Consider the following 9368-nt stretch of genomic DNA (forward strand, 5'->3'; position numbering starts at 1 on the left):
GGAACATAGCTCTAACAGGTTCATCAAACTTGACACCTTGAGCTGACAACTGACTATAGATTGTGTTAAATTCATTCAGATGATTGGACATAGGTGTCCCTTCTTTCATCTTCAAGTCAACAATCTTATTAAGCCAGTATACCTGTGAAGCTGCACTCTGCTTCTCATAAAGATCACTCAGCTTTAACCATGCTTGATAAGCCGACATCTCGTCTGCTACATTGAAGTAAACGCTTTCTGCCAAAGTCAGCATAATGGTAGAAAGTTCCAATTCATCCATTTCGCTCCATTCATCTTCGTCCATATCTTCTGGTTTTATCCCCTTGAGCTTTATAGGTTTTATTTGCTTCTGTTGTACCAACACGTGCCAAATATGCTTCTTCCACAATGGGAAATTGGTTCCATCCAGCTTCTTGATATTGTAAAGAGCAGTGTCCTGTGATCTAGCCATAGCTACGCTTCACAGTAGTTTACTTTCCTGGGAAAAATTCGGCAGAGTTTCCCCTGTAAACTGACCTCTGAACTAATATCAACCTGTCAAATGAACCAAGAAAGCTTCAGATTCTGCAAAAAATTTGGCAGAGTCTCCTTTGTAAAATGGCTCTGGTGTACTAAAAACAGACCAAAAAACAGCTCAAAAAACCACTATCTCTCTAACACTGTAAGCTGTGGGTAAACCTGTCCTACACCTGTACTGTCTCTGACTGTCCTGTCACTGTCTTGTAAGCATAGACTGCGACAATGCCTCAACAGCAGTAAAGCAAAGATGCAATCCCAACTTTCTAACTCACAGTCAATACATCCTAGCTGCCTATCTAAGGGTGCTCGAGGGATCGCTCCAAGACCTGTATCACCGAAAGAATCTCAACATTCGAGAATCCCCCAGCTCAATAAAACCTCACTCGACCCTCAACAAAGGCTGCAGTAAACCTGACAGTACATAGACTTCCCACAAAGTCATACATCCACAAATTTCCCACTATATGCTGTAACCACTGCGGCGGTTGTTTGCTGCGTGACTCACAGCCAGCAAACCCTCAACAAACATACATCATCTCTGACAATACATCCCATGTGGAAGTACCTGCAATGTCAGGATGAAATCTGGAATATCAAGCAGCAAACACAAGCTACCTGATGAACTAGTGGATGTCGCCTACAGTCTGTGTGTAGATGCGCCCGTGTCGTATGTGACACGCCTCCAAGAACTGTGAGCCGTCCTTCGATGTGTAGACAACCACAAATCAACACTCTGGGAGTGTCGATATCCTCAGCACCTGCAGTCGTAGGCCGAAAATCCTAAATTTGTAGAGTCGGATCTGCACCCTCCGAGACCACGTAGTAGTAAATGGCCTGCGCAGACCTTTGTCGAAGCCGAACGGTGGCCGAGATGACCTCAGAATGAAATTCTGACAACACCAAGTCCTTCGGGCTTGCCCACGAGATTTGGGGCAGTGTCTTCGCCTGTCTAATTTTACTCCAATCTGAGTTGGTGACTCTAGCCTCCTGCAGTGCTGCCCCGAGCCTCGATCTGAGCTCTGATACCAGTTGAAGGAGTACGAGCGGAAGTGCGACGCGAGAGAGAGTGCGAGAAGAAGAGCACGACGATATGGTGAACTCGCTCTACTGTAATGTGTAGAGCATAGTGAGTTCTTATTAGGTTTTTACAAAAGAATATGTGTACATACCTGGCGGCCCCCCACTTACTTGGGCGACCACATTGGGTTTTATACCCCAACACATATAAAAGCATAAATGGACTAAACCATGTAGTCACATGCTTTGAACTATTATAAGAAAATTCCAATATAGGTAAGTAGTCTTCCCAATTGGTTTGCTTCTTGCTAATGTACGCTCGTAGCATATCCTTTAGCACTTGATTAACTCTTTCGATTTGACCATCTGTTTCTGGATGATCAGTCGTACTTAGATTAAGTTTAGTTTCCAACTTTTGAAACACAGCTCTCCAGAAGTGATTATCGAACTTTCGATCTCTATTAGTAACGATACTAACTGGAAGACCGTAGAGTCTATAGATATGCTCTACAAATAGCCGTGCTAATTTCGGTGTCTTAACTATAGTCTTAGTGGGAATGAATCGAACCATCTTTGTGAGACGGTCTACAATTACCCATATGGCATCATGGCCACGATTTGTAATAGGTAGTCCTACTACAAAATCCATAGAGATGCTCTCCCACTTACCTTGTGGAATCTCTAAAGGATGTAAAAGGCCACCTACCTTGAGGCGCTCTGCCTTATTAACTTGGCATTATTGGTAGTTTAGTACGTACTCTTGAACATTGTGATGTAACCCTCGCCAATAAAATTGTCGTCGAACTAAGTCATACGTCTTACAAATACCTGGAAGACCAACACTTGGACTATCGTGACACTCAAATAAAATTTGGCGCCTAGTGTCTGAGTCCTTTGGCACACATACTCTACCCTTGTGGAGTAAGTAGCCATCATCAATGGAAAAATTCTTCCATTGCTTAAGCTCTTCGTGAGTAGGGGTGGAGCTCTATGTGTTGGAGTTTTTATCTGCGAGTGCAAAGACATGTTGATCTAGCTATACAGAGACATGTGAGTGTGAGGGATCCCTTTTTAAAACTGCACTCCACACTTTAGCATATGATTGATCTTGTGCACACTTGCCATGTAATGACTCCAAAAATCCACTCTTTATTTTTGTGAAAGCAAGTGAATTAATCTGAGGCATCCGACTTAGTGCATCCGCTACTACATTATATCGCCCCTTGCAATATTGTAGCTTACAATCATAGTCTTGAAGGAATTTTACCCATCTAGCTTTACGGCCCTTCAAGTCCGTTTGAGTAGTAAACCAGTTGATATTCTCATGGTCAAAAACTACTTCAAACTTGGCACCATATAAATAGTGTCTCCACTTTCGTAAAGCATGAATTATGGCATAGAGCTCTCTCTCATAGATAGATCAATTCTATTGAGCTCTATCTAACTTTTTACTTTCAAAGGCTATAGGTCTTCCCTCCTGGAGAAGTACCGCACCAATTGCTTTATCACTAGCATCAGTCTCTACCACAAACGACTTAAGTGGGTCAACGATCGCTAGGATAAGAGCAGTGGCTATAGCTACCTTGAGTTGTTCAAAACTGCATTTTTGGGCTTCTTCCCAAGAAAAGGTCTTACCTTTAGCTTTAAGTTGATCCATCATAAGAACAATGATTTTTGCATAATCACGAATATACTGTCGATAAAATCCAGCCATGTCTAAGAATATTTGAAGCTCCTCAACCGTGTTGGAATGTGGCCATCAAACAATGGCGGTGACCTTGTCAGTGTCCATCTTGATGCCATAATAAGAGATCACATGACCAAGGTAATGTATCTCTTTTTTAAAGAAATTGCACTTGCTTTGCTTAGCATACAGAGCGTGAGCTTGTAGCTATTCAAACACTAATTGTACGTGCTCTATGTGTTCATCTTCAGTCTTACTGTAAATGAGAATTTCATCAAGGAAAAGCACAATAAATTTTCCAAGATAGGGACGTAAGACACTATCCATTAGTATCATTAATGTACTTGGAGCGTTGGTTAAATCAAAAGGCATAACCAAAAATTCAAAATGCCTGAACCGTGTTCTAAAGGCAGTTTTGGAGATATCTTGCAAAAGGATACACACCTGGTGGTATCCTGAACGAAGATATATCTTTGTATAATATCTCGCCCCATGGAGTCGATCAAACAACACATCCACTCGAGGCAGAGGATACTTGTTCTTGATGGTTATGGCGTTTAATCCGTGATAATATATGCACATGCGCATAGTACCTATTAACCCTCACGCACATTCCTATCACCTACGATAGACGCCGTATTACTTATTTGGTAGAGTCAGATATCGGGCTTGTCGGTCCAATAGGAAAAGGGTAAGAGTGATAGCCGATGAGAGGCACACTCTAACAAAAACATTCAAGGGTTAGTTGGCTAAGTATGGGCGCCCAAGTGTGAATGAGGCGAGCTCATATAAAAGTCACCTAAACCTAAAAATCATTCATTCTCTCATTTGTGCAATTGAAGAGTGCTCTTGCTCCATCTCTATCTTCTTCTTCTTCATCATCTGCTTGTGTGTGTGTATGCATGAGAGAGAGAGAGTGTGAGATCGAGCATTGCGATGATGGCATGGCGGCGATGAAGCGATTGAGCACGTCGCAGTGGCGGCTTCTTCTTCTTCGCGGCGAGGAATCCTCCACGAAGGCGAGCGTAGGGCGGTGAGTGACACACCCTTGCTCTCTTGAACTTGCTAGATTAGTCTAGTTGTGTGCTTGGAGCCATTTGTGGCTTGCACATAGTGTATTGGCAAGTCCCTTGCATTGGCACGTGCGACAGACGCGCACATTTTTGGTGCCGCTGTCGGGGATTGCCCTGCATTAAGCTCGAGTAGCACTCTATACTACTTTGTGGTGCATTTTGAAATGTAGGAAAGGTAGAGAAGGAAGGTGTGTGTGTTGAGAAGGATTGCTCCTGTGTATTGTTTTGTTAATAAGGTATTGAAAGGTACTTTGTTTTTTCTATTTATAAGGTGTTTTCTCTGTGATAAGGTGTTAGGATTAAGGTAGTAGATCCATAATGTGAGTTCTTTGTAAAGTACAATAAGTAATCCTGTTAGCTAATGAGTTGTTGTAGTAGTGTGTTAGTGTGTAACAATAGCTGTATTAGTCGTAAGTAGGTAGGTTAGGTGTGTGCTGTGCGCGGCCGCGACGACCTTATCCCAAAAAAAACAAAAAAGAAATGTTTAAAAAAGTTTTTTAAAAATTTTAAAGGTAGGATCGGGATCGGAAAAATCCCCCAGACCCAAGCCCAAGCTCACGCTTAGGCTCAGACCTCAGTCCCCCTTTAAAATTACGTATTTTAGCCTCACCCGTAGGTAAAAATTGACCTTTTTGAGGATCAACGGAGCTTCGGGTAACCGAACGTTGTGCTGTAAAGCACACCATGAACCCCTGAGCAATACGCTTGTTTCGAGCTATCACACACTCTAATCCAAAAACTGATCATTAAAAAATATTTAAAAACATCAAAAATCGAGGAAAACGGGGTGCAAAACGCCCAAAAAATCAGGCGGTTAACCTTTGAGGTTATTCGCCGACGCTTGTAGGGTGCGAAAGGCACATGCATCTGCGCTCTGGTCGTGTGCTAGAGTCCGAGCAACTAGAGAGAATTTTGACTTACGCGAGTTCTCAATATCCACCTACCTTAGGTTCCGGGCCCTCGGCGGGGACCCAAGGTAGTACAAACCAAGACCCAAACATAGCGGCTAGTGACTCTTCCTCTAACTATGACGTCATGGAGGGTTTTCCAATGCCTAATCCTAATAGCGCAAGCCAAGACATGCATGCCATGGGCCCATGGTCCGGGCCGAGTGTGCTTAGCCGCTTGAAGGAAACCTTCAGTAGAGCCACTCGCTCCGAACATGGAGCTAACGATGTAAATGAGGGGGGAGAGAAGTAAAGTCTCCATTCATGACCAACGTAGACCCTATACCCTTAGAGAATGTGAAAGTGAATACTCCATTCACCGCACCCCCTGACTCTTCAGAGCTATTCCCCTTCGAGGTTATATTACCTGATGGTAGAAGCCTTGCCGAAGTACAAGAAGTTGAGCGGTATATCATTGCAGCAAGGGAAAAAGAAATTGAGAGCTTACACAAGGCGGAGCAACTAAGAGAGTTAAAAGCGAAAGCTCCTATGTCAATATCCTTGCTAGGAGAGCAAACAAGTGCTCCTGACTTAGCAACCAGTAAGGTTCAACCCATAGAGAGCCACATTGCATCTAGTTCAAAGGACACCCCTAGCACCTCAAGCCTAGATGGACTACAAATGGAAACTCTAACCAACCTATACATAGGTCACACCTATCATGTGGGTTGGTTAGATGTCCTACAATCCACAACGGGTGCTACTAGTGTGGAGGATCAACAACAAAGAGTTTGTGAGGTCATCCATAGGGTTATTGAGCTAGAGAGACAAAACAAGGGGATCCACATACCTTCAACGGGTCTCATGAGATTCTTGGATACAGGGAAGGCTAAACAACCAACCTTATCACAAATGGAAACTCCCTCGGTAAGTCCGATGGATCCTCCATATGTTGTTTCGCCAGGGGTCTCAGTGCAATCTGAGCCCACAAGTGATAGCTTTACCTTTCCAAGTATAGCTCATCTTTCCCTTGATGACACCACGACTACCATGCCTACCCCAATGATGGGCATGCCAAGAAACACACCATGGACCTCATTTGTTAGTAAAGCACCGCTACATGGTAGCTCAATGCCTGCAACAGTACCTACAAGTGTGTACCAATCGTATACACCTATGGGTCCTCGTACTCATGTAGCCCCTACCCCTTCCATTGTTTCAACTACCTATGCTCCACAACCACAACACTCAAGCTCTTATTTCCATGGGACCATATCGGCTAGCATTACCATGTTACATCTGATGTCTACTATGCCTAGGGCCACACATATGAACTTTGGACCGCCAGATGGCACAACACCGTACCAAATGTGGAATACAAGGGCTAACTATGAGCCAAGCCCAATGCCAATACCTACTCCACATGTAATCTCTGGAGCACCTTCACCCACGGTGCCTGCTCACTTAGGTGACTTGGCAACATTTGCTCAAGCTATCGGCCGATCTATTGCTGAGAATATGCGTAACACGCCTGATAGAGAACCTAGAAGTAAAACAGTACAAATAGCCAAGCTCACACAAAAATTTAGAGGAGACGGGGATGTGAGAAAGTATATCGAAGTGTTTGAACAAATATGCGATTCTCTAGGAGAACACAATGACCTGCATAAGAGTAATGCTTTAAGCCTAACCTTAAGTGGAAAGGCTGGGGATTGGTATAGAACCCTAAGGGTGGAAGAAAAAACAAATTACACTACTCTTAGGAGACTATTCTTAAGAGAATACATACAAGAGGGAGTGCTTTGGGGTGTAGCCTCTCAGCTCTAGAAAGCCCAATAAGAGGAAGGAGAGTCGGTGAGAGACTTTATTATTCGCTTGAAGCATTTGAATTCTCATTGTAATCCAAATGAGAGCTTCAATAATTCAATTGCTTGATAGATTCATTAGGGGGTTACAACATGAGGATATCTACAATGGCCTCGTCATTAGAGGTATCACCAATTGGGAAGCAATCACCACCAATGCGATCCAATTGGAGGATAATTTAATGATTCAAGGACAAAGAGTGTCTGTTGAGCCTAAATCTATTAGCTCACAAGCATTGGGGCATCAGCCAATGACCCTAAAGCCTATTGCTAAGGAGCCAAAGATATCTGAGATGACTTTAGCAGATGTCACCAAGGCCATTCAAGAGAGTCTTAGAGACAATCGTGCTCCGCAAAACAATCATATGTATCCAAGGAGGGAGCAACAATGGTGCTCAGTATGCTATGGACCGCATAGTACCATTGAATGCCCTATTTTTAGAGTAAAATTCAATGGGAACTGCAATGCTTGTGGGAGGTATGGTCATCAAGCTAAGGATTGCATAGTATTTAAGTGCGCGATGGCCAATAGACCAACCTTAGCATGGACAAACACACCTCGAGTGCATGCATTGATGCCGGCCCCACCTCTTGAAAAAATAGCACAACACATGGCCCCTAGGACCCAAAATGTTGTTCAAACAACACCCTACCACTTCCAGTGCTAGGACCACAACCACCACATATGAGAATCAAATCTATGAATCAAGTGGGTTGTGAGTCATCTACTACTTGTTTGGAAGGCTGTGAGGAAGATATAGACCCTAATATTGCCTATGGGATGGATGCGCTTGAAGAAAGTCCACAATACTACATGGAGGACTATTGGGGACAAGTCAAACTTGTTTATCAAGTAGCTGCTCTTGCTGCAAGAGGTCAAAATATGGATTACACTGCTAAGAGACTACCTCTTCAATGCTATGAGCGTGGAGGTCCACATCGTGTGGCTGAGTGTCCTATTAGGCTATAAAAGAACGCCACAGTAATGCAAACCAATCAAGCGAGCACGTCTACAATGCCGATACTCATGTGTAATCGATGTGGCATAGATCATTTGATTGCCCAATGTCCGAATAATCCAAATGCACCGAAGATCACGCCATTAAACTTGATTGAGGTTATCGAGGAGCCATCACAAAGTACACCTGTGGTACCAGTAAACATACTCACACGATCGATGCTCCAAAAACAAAATTATATTCTTGAGGAAAGAGACACAGCAACAACTGTCCAATCTCAAAAAAAGAAGAAAACACGAAGGAAGAGATCGCAAAAAGCAGCGAAGTCAGACCCCAGTTCAAAGACCAACATAGGGACTGGTGATGACCCCGTATATATGAACGACGCTGAAGAGGATTCTGATTCAGGTGAAACCATGGAGACCAAAATGACCACCAGGAAAGAAATCAACAAGGAATATTATCATGAGCCACAATGGCCAGGATCCAAGAAGAAGATAGGAACTTATCCAAACCCTACAGAGGAGATCGAGCGAGTCAAGCAATTAAGGAGTTGGGTAGAAGATGCCCAAAGGGATCTAGAGCCAGCACCTAGGCTATCCAGATTATAGACACAGTGTTCCCTACGCAACAACAACCTCACCAAGTCCATAGACCCTTAGCCATACCTAGTGTCATCCAAGAAGAAAGTGACTTAAAGTCATGGGAAAGTGGGCGTACTCACTTCTTGATGGAAAGAATGTTTACAGAGGAGCTACCTAATCCTATCGAAGAAATAGAGATCCCATCTTCCCCAAGTCAAGGGATTGAAGCCCAAAAGGTGTCGTTAAACATTGCCAAATTGATGGATTTCATGTGTTCAGAAGTTAGAACCACCATCATGTCCAAACTATATAAAGACACTGAGCTGAGTCAATGGAGAACTAAAGTTTGGGCTACCACAATTTGCACAGATGGATGGAGCTGGGGAGATGCCAATAGAGAAGGAACACTTAGATCCACAACCCAACCTAGATGAGAACCTTGTGGTAGAAATACCTGTTAATAAGTTGGGACAATACTTTGAGGGTGATGAATCCAATGCAACTATACCAATCACTACTAAGGGATTAACTGTGAAGGGAATCCTTGATGGTGGCGCTGGGGTTAGCATTGTGACTAAAAATTGCTGGGAAACTATGGGAAGACCTCACCTTGCGACCACAACCATAGTAGTGAAGATGGCCAATGGGTCTATTGTTAAACCTATTGGGATGCTATGAGATCTCAAGATCAAGGTCTTTGGACTTAAAATAAGAGCTACCTTCATTGTTATGGATTTCTCCAAGCACACTATGGCATCGGAGATGATCTTAGGACGTCCT

The sequence above is a fragment of the Adiantum capillus-veneris genome, chromosome 7 (genome assembly GCF_014529385.1).
Source record: "Adiantum capillus-veneris isolate H3 chromosome 7, ASM1452938v2, whole genome shotgun sequence".
NCBI lineage: Eukaryota > Viridiplantae > Streptophyta > Polypodiopsida > Polypodiales > Pteridaceae > Adiantum > Adiantum capillus-veneris.